The 14,815-nt window shown below is 43.5% G+C and overlaps 1 protein-coding gene across 7 annotated transcripts in view; it reads right to left on the reverse strand.

Moving 5' to 3' along the window:
* AKAP13 (A-kinase anchoring protein 13) overlaps positions 1-14,815 on the reverse strand; it is a 195,501-nt gene that overhangs the window by 70,736 nt on the left and 109,950 nt on the right. The window lies entirely within an intron of this gene.

Below are 14,815 nucleotides of genomic sequence, written 5' to 3' on the forward strand. Positions count from 1 at the left end.
CGTACTCAGGAAGATACAAGTTTATCTCATTTATTCTGAGAAGCAGAGCTTTTTTTCTTTGAGGGGGAAAAAAAAAAAAGGGCAAACACAGGGTTTCTCAGTTTTTCTAACGCTGGGCTAGGCAGCAAGTCTCTCCCCTCTCAATAGCTCATTCACATCAGCTGGGCCCTGCATGCATGCTGCCACATGGTTTCCTGTTTTCAAACTGCCCCCTCGCAGCCCCCTCCGCTTTCCACCCCACCCTGACCTCACCAAGGAGAAAATGTTTCCATCCTTCCCTGGCTTTAGACATTCTCTCATTCACCGATTCAAAAGGGAACGGGGGCGGCTTAAAAGAAAAAAAAAGAAAAAGAAAAAGAGAGGAAAAAGGGAAAGGAAGAGGTTCAGGGGTTAGATCTGAGTGCAGGAGTTTGCACTGAGGAAACTTGCTGCTTTAGTTTGGGGAGAAAGCTGGAAACAAAGATTGTTAAATTTATGTTGCAAAGCAGGAGAAGCAGATGTTGGAACCAGTGCTATCAAACCAACATTTAATTGCAGATCTCAAAAAGCCATCCTAACCAACAGCTGGTGGATGCTCCCACTGCGGATCAGAATGAGTTTGCAGCACATGAATGCAAGAAAACTCTTCCAGAGGAGGCCTAAATCCAGAAATCCCACCATGCTGGAGCTCCTCACTTTTTAGTGCTATCTGCTCTTCTGTCCATCCAAACTCAAGTCTGCCCGTGAGTTACAGGAACTGACTCACACACCTCTTTAGGAAAATAATGAAAAATGGGAGCTCGCAGAAATGGTCAACATTATTTTGGGCTATGCTGGGTGTGACACCCCCTGATCTGTACAGTCAGATCATGCAAAAGCCTAATTGCCCTCAGGACCCAGCGGGAAATGAAGCTGGATGATAATGATGCCCCAGCTGAGGGCCATCATTACCTCACTGCTCGGCAGTGCAGTGACCAGGCCCAGCACTGGGCACAGAGGGTGAAGACGACCTCCATGCTGAAGCAGCACAGGGACACAGCATGTCACCTCCTCCCGGCACGTGGCTCTTACCTAGTCACTGCAAGGCATCCCACCCCGCTCTCACAAGGCTGCAGGCTCACCCTCACATCCCAAAGCTTCATCTCCCCAGCCCACAGCCAACTGGAAGGATCTCCTCTTAGGTCTCCCCTGCTCCAACATCCCCAGCGCGAGAGCTCAGCCAATGACTCTGTTCCTCCCAGTAACAAACAAAGCTTCTGCTTTCAGTATTAGGACACACACAAAATGTGGTAGTGCTCTGGGGATTTTCTGGAGTCACTGGTTTTCTCTACATGTAATGAATCCCAGCAATCACGTGCCCATCAAGATGAGGAATCAGACATGGCTGTGACAGCATTCCAGCCCCTCAAACACTACCATAAAAGGCTGGGATTTCCTCAAATCTAAATTTACAAGACAGGAACCTATAAACAAAGCGTGTGAATTCAGGTCAGGTAAAGGAATCTGCAGCGGTCACCATGCCTTAATGATGCTCTACTGTTTGTTATGTAGCACCCATATATTTTTTAACCAATACAGCAGTTTAGCTTTGTTTTCACATCACTCTATTGATAGCTGCTGGCATGTAAGGCTTCTCATCCACTGGTCAAGATTCACCCAAGGGACAACTTCACAGCTCTGTGCTTCACTTTAATACACTTCACCCTTTAATCACAGGGCCTCTCTGACAACTGGGAGATTGCCATTGAGCATCACTACTGAGTGCACAGTGCATATTTCAGGAGATGTGAGACTGGGGAGCCCTGTAGCTGCACCACCCCCATGTCGTTTGTGGCTGCACACATATTCACTCACCCTTCCCAAAGGTAAGGAGAAATGAGAAATGTCTCTGGCCAAAGGAGGTGGAGAGATGAACTGGGAGATGTGCAATTTTCACAGCAGGAAATCAAGAAGAGGAGGACAGTTTTTCTAAGCTAGGCAAGAGCATCTTTGTATGGTTGAAAGCCACAGGTAACCCAGTGCACGCTGCTATGGGGCAGCAGGGAGCAGAAACTTCAGGTGCACATTGCAGGCAGGTTGAAAGGGCTAGCCAGGTGACTCTCAGGACTTGTGTCTGTGCCCTGCCTGTGACTCAGGAAGACCTGCCATCCTCCTGATCTAACGAGGATCAGGAAGTTAATGCCAACTGATCCACTTGGATGCTCTATGCTTTCAGCCACAAAGTGAAATGATCAACAGAAAACAAATAAACCTGTAAGAAAAATCCCTCTCTCTCCCCTCTCTTCTCAACTTTAAGCTTCCAAATCCCTAATTTGTTCCAAGAGTTTTTTTCTGTGGTTATGTTCCTGAGTCACAGCCAAGATCAGGAGGCCAGTGACGACTGCAAGCACCCGAAGTTCATCTCATCTTAATTTCCACCCATCTTGGACTGCTGGGGGGAGGAAAAGAAAAAAGCACACAAAAACCCCACATCATAATATAAACAAACAGTAGATAATGGGCCAGACATACTCCCACTTGGGAGGCCATCACTCCCTTCCCATGTTAGGTGGGGCTTTTGCTGCATTGTTTCAGGGTAGAAATCCTGCCCTGCACACAACCCTATGGACACACAGGCATGCAGAGGAGATGCAGAACGCAGGCTCAGCTCAGACAGAGCACAAAAAGGGCTTCCAGCCCCTTTTGCCCATCTGTTTAAAGCAATCCTCTGAATGCCTCGAGCACGTTTAAACATAACGCTGCATTTAGGCTCAGAAACAAAATGCACAAGACAATCAGAGGATAAGGATGAAAAGAAAACAACTCCATCAAGTGAATAATTCTGTCTTCTGCTCTCTCTTCCTGCAAGTGACTCAAAATGGAGAGGAGACGCGCACAGCCCGGGCCATCGGCTGCTGATGTGACACTTCTGGGATGCTTATTGAAACCATCTGGAAGCACTGAGCTGCTCAGTGCAGACAGGAGTTTGAAACTATCCAATCGTTTCATATCCAAACCAAAGTCCAGTGCTGTGAATTTCAAGGGAAGGAAAAAAAAAAAAAGAAAAAGAAAAAGCAAGCGCTCAATTGCACCATATGATCTGTAACTCATCCAGATAAAACTTCTCCTCCTCTCCCTGCTAACAGATCTCTTAATGACAAGGAAATCATGGTTATTCTAAAACAGACAGCACTATTGTTATCTGTTTCAAATTACTTTTGCCATATAGTTATGAAACACTGAAAATGATGCAATCTGCAGAAATACTGAGGAGCATTAACATTTTAAACCGTGGCTCTGATAGGAACTAACGGAGCCGCACATGAAAGAATTCTCCCTCTCTTAAGCAAGTCAAAACCCACTATTGGGCACTAGATGCAGGAGATAATAAATTTGTCAGACAGCAAAAGAGAATAATTACAATTCAAACTGCTCTTTTCTTCAAAGAAATCAGCTTTTTGGAAAGTGATTTAAAAATTCTACATTTCTGGCCTTGCCAGGAGAGACAAAATAGCCTCCTTTTTTCCCCCAGAACTAAATAAGGCAAAGGAAATCTGCACTCAAATACTGCAAAGCCTGTAAGAGGAGTGTGTCCAAACTGGATGGGAAGGCACATCCTGCATGTCTGGGAGGCAGGTCAGCACTGCAGAGAACAAATGCTCCAGCACTGGGTTTGGAGGCGAAGAGGCAGAGGCTGAGCACCAGCAGGCACTCATGCTGCACACCTTAGCATAGATTAAGTGAAAGAAAGCATCTCTCATTCTTGCAAGAGGATTGAAAGACACAGAAAAGGGTTGAGATTGACCCCTACCAGCCCACCCTGTCCACCTGCATCATATTTTGGTCTAGGGTGTACCCCTATGGATGTGGCAAGCCCCACCTGTGCCCAGCTGAGCAGCATCCTCTTAAGTGGGCAGCCCCAAAAGGATGGCTGTGACACTGGACTCCCCTATGAATCCAAAAGAAAGAGGTGGCAGGGAGAGGGGTGAGGATGGTCCCCCACAGTCTTGTCACGTGGATCCTGTCCATGACAAACACAAAAACACCTTGAGAGACCTTGAGCCATTTCCTGACCTTCACTTTTCTAGCACTTCTCAGAGGCTTGCTGTACATTTCTCAGGAATTCCTATTGTGCAAATAACCTTCAGAAAAATGCCGAGGCTTTTGCCTGCCATGGAGCATGCCTGAACATCCTTTCAGAGGAAGCAAACTGCCCATCTTATTGCTCCCAAATGGTTACAGGAAAAACACATTCCACACACGAGATTAGCAACCTCTCAGCTGATCTTACATCAGTCTACAACATACAGTTCTGCCTTTACCAAAAATAACTGCAAATGGAGATGGCTGGCTGAAAAGCTGTAGGAGCTTGGACAATGTCAGATGGTGTCAGCTCAGCTTCAATTTCACTTCATGTTTTCCATTTCCAATGTGCAAATCGTACATTCTCACAATGAGAAATTATCTTTGCTGCCATCCTAGTAGCCCAGCACATGGCCCACCATTGCCAAACTCTCTCCAAAATGAGAATGCGTGGCTCAGGGGCTCAGTCCCTAAAACACCTATTGAAAGGCAGCTGAAAGTAAACAAATAACGGAAGAGTTAAAACAGGATTTGATCCCCACATGGAATGTGATTATTGACCATTTTAGTAGCTCTGGGAGCAGTGCAGGTTCTGGTGATCCCAGCCTCTGGGATGTGGAAAGATAATGGTGTAAATAAACAGATTTAAAGTAGAGAATTGTATTTATAGGAGTTTTCAAGCTATTGTAAGCATTACATGAGTCACTTGAAATTGGTTTGCACATAAATCCCCTAAATACTTAAAGGGCTGCGTAATCCACATGGTACCCAAACAAGCAATGCCCAGTAACTCATCCTGTAGGGGAGTTAATTTGTCCCAAATGCAGGAAAGATGGGGATGTTTCATTACCTATAAAGCTGACAAATTGAAAAGGAATTTTTCAATTGTATACCATGCATAATTAAAAAAAAAACAAAACATATTCTGACAGCACTGGGATAAACCTTTGATATCGACTAACACACCAAAAAAACCCATGTTCCTTTATATCATAATAATACATTCCAGAAGGAGTAAAGCCTTGCAGCAGAAAGTTAGGATGAGTTTTGTGCGGGAAAGCAGACAGCCTTGCATTTGCAGAGTGTAGAAAACATTGTCTTCCCACATAACAGCTCAGTACCCACTGCTGCAGGCATGGCACAGGGGCAGGCAGCACTGCCTGAGCCTCGCCCTAATGAGATCAGGTCAAGGATAGGTCTGGGGATGCTTCTATCAAAAGAGAGCTAAAATCAGGGACAGGATAGCAGATTGCATAGATGAATTGGCGGATAAAGCCTAAAATGAGTGACGTACAGCATCAGGGAGTAAAATTAACAGACAATATAAAAGTGACACATCTTTAGCTGAGGAAATTATTCAAGTTTTACCATTCTTTCATGCCTCCACTGTAATCCAATTGAGAACTAGTGAAGGTCATTCAAACGAATGAATCATGCCAGAAAATGATTCAGCTTCCCTCCCTTTTTCTTTTTTCCTTTTAATTGAAGTTGCTGGGATTCAGCCACCCTAGGAAGCCCACACGACCCCTGTACTGTCCCGGCTGGGCACTCTGTCAAAAAGGAAAAAGTTATCTTTTCTTCCATCTTGTAACTTGACAATCTGCAGTCTGGAAGGGAAAGCAATGCTTGATATAAAGGCACCCACCATATTTCCAGATCAGTTTTTCACTTGGCTGCTGTTGCAGGCAGGGGCTAGAGGACACTGTGGGATTTGTTTTGCCCTTCCAGTGTTTGTTTGCTTTGTGGGAAGGAGGAGCTCCAACCTGACTGGTAAGTGAGATGCTCTGCCTGTAGCCAGGACCCTCTCTCCCCAGCAATAACAGACACACCAGCACACTCTCCAACCTACACTTACGTCCGACCAATATTTTCATACCCTCTCCCCATGTGTTTGGAAACTTGAAACAAAATCCAACACAAAGGTTGAGAGGAGGCATTTGGATTCCAACTCCTGCCTGGGAGGTCTGCTTTAGGACCACAGGAGTACTAATTTGCTCACTGTTTCATCTGTTTCCCTGGTAGTCCTCTGTAAAGAATATTAAACAAACATGTATTAACAGTGCGAGAGCCCAGCAAAGAATGTTAACCATATGAAATAAACCTGTTTTACTAATTTTTACACCACTTTTACCTCTCTGGTCTAAAGATGGGTATGCAAGGGCAAGGATTCACCAGGCTCATGAATGAAAGCCTTCTCTGCTCTGTTCAGACACTGCCATAAGCACTGCTACACTCTGCATGTGTTCTCTGTAACCTCATTTCAGAACATAAAACATAGGTTTAATTAACAGCTAAATATGCTGAAACATAGCCATTAGAGTGGAATTTTCTCAACTGCTGACATCATTTACAAAAAAATGCTATAATATTTATTTCTTGGGTTATAAACTAACATCTCTTCTGTCTGCTTTGCAATGATGCCTTTGCAGCAGTTTGTTGCAGGTATAATTCCTAAGTGGAATAATGGATCCAAAACCCAAAACCTAATCCATAAACCTAACTGAATGGACAATGATAAGTGGGGGCAAAAATGCCAAACAACAGCATTCCACATATCTGGATGTCTACTGCCTGGCTATCTCAGGAGCTGCCAAGGTTGTGGAGCTGCAGATAACAGGGAAGACTGCTCAAGGGTAAAAGATCACCTTAAACTCCTCCCATTGAATGCAAGGAAGGGGTTGGGGTTTGCTTTCTTGGGAAGAAAAGGGAGAGATGTCCCACAGTTCTCAGCAGGCTAAAATCCAAAATATTTACAAGACTCAGAAGCAAGAAAGCTTGCAAATAATCAGCTGATGCCTGTCCAATCAATGCAAACCAGTAATCATAAATGGGATGAGGGTGGATTATACAGCACTGTTCTGTACAGAAAAAATATCCTTCCTAATATGAAAAGGTTAAATAACTTTAACGAGAAGCTCCTCCTATCCTAAGTTAGAACTGCTGACTGCTCAGCTAGTCATTTTGGCCATTATGTAGCATTAATCTCTGTTTCTGAAGTCAGCCTTCAGGAGAAAAAAAGGCAACTTCAAAACATGCAAAAATTAATGAAAGCCATATGTGGGATACTGTCATTATTCCATGTTTATAAGAGGATCATGTTTTGTTAAATGGACTTATTTAATGCAGACACATAAGAAAAAATACCCAGCAAAAAGATCTGAACGCTACTGAAAGAAAAATATTTTCTTTTCTTAACCCAGGCAGCCAGTAACAAGCAAAACGACACAACCTAAACTACAAGACAATATATATTTTAGTGTAACTTTGTTTACAGCTTCACCAACAGCTTACAAAGTTCTCTTAAGTAGAGAAAACTCTTCCAAATACATTTTACCCTTTAGACCCTTTTAACTCTGTACTGTATTTAAGCTGGGACAACCTAAAAATCAATGGCTTACAGAAACATCTGTTGGTACAGGCAAACGATTTAGCCTTTCTTGAGAGCTGTTGTTATTTCATGCTTTCTTTGGCTAGGAGATTTGGTAAGACTGGAAGAAAATGTTATTTGGGCTCCTTCTCTGATTTTGTCTGTGCAATGGCTGCAATCAGTGTCCTGTTCTCCCTCTCCTCCCTGGGAGGTCAGGGAAAAATAGTCAGAATGCCTCCAACTTAGAAGGATGATCAGATCTGATCCTGGTCACCACCTTCAGATAAAGGAAACAGCTCTCAGACTCACATAATCTCACTCACTCACCTAAACACCAGTCTGACACCTTCACTGCTGGGGCTGCTTGCTGTGACCCTCACTGCAGCACACCCTGCTGCCCATCTCTTTGGCTGCCCCTCCATTTCTAACAGTGTTCCACAGTTAACCCCAGATCATTCCTGCCTCTCTCCTGTTCTTTCAATATAGGATCCAGACCTCAGCTGATGTCCTCCGGAATAAGATAATACATATTTTAAGAGCCAACCTGTCAAAATGTATTGTGTGTGCCAGACAGCACTGCTTACCAGTCAGGGAACACGCAATGCTCATAAGATGACATGCAGAGAAACAGAATGTACTTTCCTTGGGAGACTAATGCCTACCTAAAAAAAAAATATCTAAACTAAACCAAAATATCCTATTTTTAAACTGGTACTCAAAACAGTATGCTTCTATATCAAATTCCATTTTCTGGAAAGAGAAGGAAATAACTTAAAAAGCATTTAAGTTGCTCTAAAAATCATTCCTTAGTGTACCAAGTACACTAAGTTTCCTACCAGAGCTGAGAAAGGCAATCCCGAGAGCACAGATTTTTCCCCTTGCTCTTTTAAAGAGAGTACTTGTTTAATCTTACCTTCAAAACCTCACATTCTGCTGCCATACACTCCTACATCCCAGTGGGTATGGACTGAATTGTGCCAATTCCTGCCCAAGAGGCCAGGCAGAAGACAAGCCAGTTTAAATAACCATCGCTTATCTCCAGGAGGAAGAGCCCCAGGTTCTTGAGCAGAGGAGATCCTTCAGCTTTAAAGAATGCTAGGAGCTACTCCAAAACGCAAATTTTTGTTGTCTGGTGCACTGTAAGGATTTCAAGCCCAGAAAGAAGTTATTTATTTAGTCTATATACTTAGATTTATAACAAAGACAGAGGATTCGTGTACACTGTTCTGGGTGCCTTTTGCATCATTTACGACACAAGAAGTAAACCTCAGCTTCCTCAGAGATAGCAAACAAGTCATAAACAAGCCTTGACAAGCAAATCAAACACTGTCCCTCAAATATCTGGCTATTAACAAATGAACTTTTAGAGACTTCAACGGTCTCCCCAAAAAGTGATTAAAATCAGAAGCTGCAAAATGCCCTTAAGCCAAAGCCACTGTGAGTATGGATCTTGGGGCATTACTGCTGAGACTTTATTCAGCTGTAGGCTACAGCACTGCCCATCAAATCAAAACACAGGCTGCAGTTTCTTGTTCTCCATCATTCTCTCGTCTCTTCCCTTTTTCATACCATGGGACCCCGGCCTTTACAGTCAGCAGCTCCTTTCTGGTATCCAGAGGCGAGAGTATTTGAAAACTGTGTAAGTTCTTATTCTCTTAAAAGGCTCAGAAAGATGCACTGATGCTCCTTACTCACTTTGGTAAGAGTACTGCATGCTGCTAGGTAACATTTTGGAAGGGCAGAAAAGATTTCTAAATTCCTAAGAACAAGATCTCAAATTGAAACCAACACAAGAAGTGCACCTCCAGACTTCGAAAATGTGTACTTTGGAAACAATAGCCCTCCTAAGCACTTTTGGGCATTCAATGCATCCAGCTGTGTTAAGAAACTAAGCAAAAGTTCAGAGTCAAGTAAGTTAGGATTATGATCTTCTCGTGATTTATGGAGGTAAGCACAGTCTCAGACAGAACAAAAACATGTCACTTGATGCTAAGCAGACTCATTACCAGGGCTCAGACTAATGAGTTAGGGAGGGCAAGGCTTCACGTTCCTGCTCTTATCTCACCAGCTGGAAGGCCAACGTACAGGAAGGAAGAACTTGTTCAGTTATCGATGAGGTGGGCAAACTTAATGCCACGGTACCTGCAAAACAGTGTTGCTGCTCCCATAGCAGCACAGAAGATGCAAATGCTTCAGGACAGGGAGGCACACTGATCTGACAAAGGTGCTGTGCTTTCTGCACATAGAATGTGCCTCCACATGACTAAGTGCATAAATAAAGTGAAACTATTATTGTTGTGACTGCAGTGGTATCAGGGTATAAATCATGGGAGAAGCATTGTCTAACTAGGCTGACACAATCACAAACCAATCACCAGTCCTTTCCAGATCTGAAATAACAGCAGTGTTAACTCAGGTTAAACACAAGCTAGTAACAATCACTCCAACTATAACTGCACAAACAGAAGAGAAAGCAAACAAGATAACCCAGAAATATTGCTATCTTCTGGACTATCCTCCTGGGCACAGCTACTGCCTTCAGTTTTATCGAGTACATTGCTGGCACTAAGATGATGAATACAGTATGCAAGAAGGGAGGGAGTAGTTAAGTTAACTACTGCTTAAGAGAAAATCAAAACGTTGGTTGCATCAAATACATCCTTATATAGGTATAAATGTAATCCATAAGCAAGGCAGAAAGGAAGATGAAGGACAAGAACTTTGTTGGCTGGAAGAGACTAAGTGTAAAAGAAAGTCTGGTTTAAAATTTGCTCCTGCCCACTACTTCCAATATAGCTGATAAAGCTTATTTTGTTAAACCATTGCAAGCTCTGTTGCATGCTTGTTACAGCCTCCATGTCTTGCTTTTTTTTCCTTTTCTCAAAAACAAAGCCAAATCCAATCCCTTCCATGCCAGCGAAGGGCTTTCATTGCAGGTGTCACAGGCTTTGTAACCAGCACCTCTGTATAGACCTAAGATATTCTGATCTACTGCAACATTTGTCACCTATTCTTGTCTTGCAGTCCCAAGCTGAAAACTCCACCATTAACACAAGACCAAATTTTACTGCGCTGCTGCTCTGCACCAGAGTACATGCAGATCATGCCTGTAGATGAGGCAGAAATCAGCAGGAAAAACGTCACCGACAAACCCTGAAAGCAGTGAAGCTGCTCAATATGAGGAAGGACGCTGCATGGAAAGACAAACATTTTGTATCACTGAGGCTTTTATTTCATCTGGTGTTTTAACAGCAGCCTGTGACACAGTCGAGTCATCTGGGGCCTCACAAGATGTACACATGATCAAAGCAGTAGCAGTAGAGATGCTGGAGGAAAAGAATCTGAGATTTCCACCTCTGCTTGAAAAGAATATAAGGGAAGACTGACCCACCTAAAAAGGGTGGGGAAAAAAGGACTGAAAACGGTAACGGGAAGGGGAATCTGTGCATCTCCTGCAAGGCAAAATGCCTTTTGCTTCATGTTTCCATGGAGAGAGTTTTAACAGTACTGGGTAAAATGCCAAATATGTTTTCATAACAATTCACACTGCATGAGTGGAAATACTTAAACAGAAGAAGTATTCTTTCTGATCAGCCCTCTAGCTTTGAATACAACCCTCTCTTGTTTGTTCTTTACCCTTTTCTTCTTCTTCACACCATTCTTTTCATCTCTGCTGAAAGACTAAGTCAAAAATGCCGTGCTTGGATACTGGGGCCTGCAGTCCTTCATCTGTGTCCCTGTAAGTGCACTCTGATCACACTGCTGGGGTTCATCTTCTAAGACAGGAAACAACATGCAAACATCCAGCCTGTCCAAACCTCCAGGTAACTCAGTGCAACTCAGCATTTCTTCCGTAGATTATTCAGAGCTGCAGCTTATCACTCCATAGGATATCCAGTTCTTGATGGAAACTTCCAAAGCAACAGAGAGCTCATCCTTTCCTGAAGTGTGTTACTTAAAAAAATAACTCTTTTCATTCCTGAAAGTCAGAACTGTCATTCCTATAGTCTCAATTTGATCAGCCTCATCTTTTATACCCCTCATTGCACCTATGGCTCTTCCATCAAAGCCAAGAGTTGGAAGGAGTCCCTTTTCCATGAGAACGGTTCCAGTCCAAAGGAGGTTTTTCTCTATATCACAGGGTTCCAACTTCAAACTTCCAAAACAGCAGCATGAAGCAGGGTAGGTAAGCTGAGAAGGGGAAAAACTCAGTGATGCGATGCACCAGAATACCCATTTGTCATAATAATGCAGTCCATGTTTGGTCTCCCATGTTATCATCTTAATTTCCTCTATATTTAGTCTAGGAATTTAGTGTGTGGTAACCATGTCTACCATACAACAGTTACACCACAAAACTTTAAGGGATTTCAAACACAAATAAAAGAATCCATGTGATACAGGAGATTGAACCATTTGAAAACAGAGTGGTATTTTTCTCCTCAAGGTACAACACTCACTGCCAACACTACTTTGCCACAGACTCTTATACATCCATTCTTATATGTACCCATACTTTCATGGCTGCATAAAAATAAAATGAATACTCCAAAAACAGGATTTTCTGTGGGAGAAATCATTTAGCTCTGTGTTTTTCAAACCTGGGAAATAATGGAGACTGCAGTGACTGAAGGGGAAGGTGTAGGGGATGAGAAGTAACTCACCACCTCATGAAGGAGCCTCATTCATCTGCCCCATCCTGCTTGCTGAAAGCAACATCTTTGCATCGAGTTGCAGATTTCACTTGTCTGCCTTCCTGCTTCTCTCACTACCATCCGTGAATCCTGTGCCTGAATTTGGAAAGGGCTGCCCCAAGCTGAGGATTAGCAGAACTCAGGACAAAAAGGTATCAGAACTGCAGCTCTCAGTGAAACTAAGTGGAAGACAAAATCACAGCCATCATAGTTGCAAAAAAGCCTTCCTGCTGCAGATTTCAAACCACAAGCAATAGTAAAGGCCAGCAGCAATCCCAGTCTTGTTTGAATTGCTTTTTTCCCCTGCTTTTTTTTTTCTCACTCTACATAATCCATGCTATAGTGTCAACAGCTTATGCAGCAATGCATAGAGCAGCCCACCAGAAGCAGCCCACAGCACCAGGTGGGCTACTCTGCAAAGCAATGAACAAACACAGGGGCAAGCATCTGATAGAAATTCCTCCCAACTCTCTTGAGCCCTCAGGGACACGCACAGGATGCCAGTGGGTGTGAGAAAGGTCCCTGCAGATGGCCAGCCCAAAGCCTTGACTGATGCATTTGTGTCACCATCTAGCACTAATGCCAGGCTTTGGGCAGGCTCCTTTTTGGCTGTTTTTTTCCCCTCATGTTTACTCTAGTTACAGTACAATATTTACAGAGAGAGTTACACAAGTGATGTTGAAGAGGCAGGCTATGCCACAGCCTATTGTTAGGGCTGCACTTTTCACCACGGCACCCTGCTTTGATTTGTTTCCAGCACTCCAGCCACTCGGTCTGCAGTTCCCCATGCTGCTGGGAGCCTTCCTGTGCTGTTCTGCACAGCCTTTGGGACACAGGAACTTGCAACCATGCAGCTGCAGACCATCACACAGTATGGACAGATGTATCAATATAGGCAGACACACAAATGCACACAAAGCAAACTGGCTTCAGTGCGCACAGGCAACCTGAATTTTGGTGAATAAATCTTAAGCAGATTCTGCAGAAATTAAATGACAAGTTTCACCATTTTTGAGCATCTCTCTACTGCTTAACTCCAGCACTCATCCTCTCTGAGCAGCAGCCACTAGAGGGGGTAACCCCATACAACACCTTGGCCATGGCTGTCCTCACTTCTCTGCTGACACCAGGGAGAAGAGGTAAGTAAGACTACAGCAAGGGGAACGCCAGACCTCAGGATCCTTTACACTTAAAGTCCATCCTTATACCTACCCCACTGCACAAATCTGTCACCTAAAAGTCCTTTGCCACCCACTCCATTCCTTGCCCTCTTCCTACCTCCAGTGCATGCAGGTGAAGCATACAGGAACCTTGCATGAAAGAAACGGAAAAAATTATAAAACTGCCCACAAAACCTAAGGTCCTACAAATCAAAAGGAATGGACGGTGATGGACCTGGGCTCTGCCTCAATGAAGGTCATCTGTCTTATCCATAACTACTTCCAGAAAAGGTTTCTTATCCTCCCTAGGTGATCTTGCAACAGTTTCATGATGATAATACGAAGTTTTCCCAATATCCAGCCTCAATAATTCTGGCAAATTAGCAAATCAGTAAATTAAGCTGCCATGGAAAGCAGCTTACATGTTGGAAGTCTATTTGATTGCACAACAGTTTTCTTTTAGTTACACCAAACAAAGTGAGTTCTTTCAAGCTCTTCTCACGTTTCTCAATCTTCTTTCTGGACACTTTCCAGAACCTCTGCGTCTTCCTTGGAGCAAGACTCAAAACTGGATTGGATGACACTGATGAGGCCTGCAAAGTGCCACACATGAGTAAGTCACCTCCTGTGTCTTAGGATGACACTCCTTTGGAGAAGCCCAAAACAGGATCTGTCTCTTTTGCAACAGCACCTCACTGATAGCCTACACTTAATTTGCAGCCCTCTAAAAATCCTTGATCATTTTCTATTCATCACTCTCCAGCAATCCTGACTTAGTAAAACGAGTACTTGGATTTCTTCTCTGCACGCTCTGTATCTTTCTTCATCTCTTATCTGGATGTACCCTCTGGTTGTTCAAGGTCACTTTGAACTCTAACCCCGCTCTCCCCAGTGCTTGCAACCCCTCCCAACCTGATGTCATCTGAAAGCCTTATAAACACACTTCACTCTTCCAAACCATGACTGAAATATCGCAAGCTCTCCCCAGAAAGCTGCTCTATTACAGCAGTACTTGGATGAGCAGAGATCTGGGAGTGCAGATCAAGCTTTTTGCCACACAGAAACATTTTGCAAGGACGTGTTTATCTGGTCAGCTGCAACTTCTGAAACTATAGATGTTCATTTTAAAACTAACTCATGTGGTGAAGGTAGGAAACATTAAAGTTAATAGGATCCATATAATGCAATCAATACAAGAGAGGACCGTTCCCCAGTTAACTGTGTTTTTGTGCTCTTCCAGCTACAGTTTGTGAGCCACAGGCTCAAAGAAAGGAAAAGGAACCCAGATGAACCCCAAAGTGCAACATTATCCATTCTGCTGCATGAAGACAAAGATTCAGCGACGAATGAATTAAAGCTGATTTCAGTGAGCAGCACAAGAAGAAAAGGATAACGGGGTACAGTTCAACCCACCTCGCTTTACTTTCATACCATTGCAGCCACCAGGATCCAATTCTCAATTACTTCTAATATCGCAGCATACAAAAGCCAAATCAGCTTTCCCCTTAAAAGTTAAGGTTCTGAAGTCATTCAGTGTACAAAATGCTAACGTC

Source organism: Phasianus colchicus, chromosome 12, assembly GCF_987193195.1.
Source record: "Phasianus colchicus chromosome 12, bPhaCol1.hap1.1, whole genome shotgun sequence".
NCBI classification, from domain to species: domain Eukaryota; kingdom Metazoa; phylum Chordata; class Aves; order Galliformes; family Phasianidae; genus Phasianus; species Phasianus colchicus.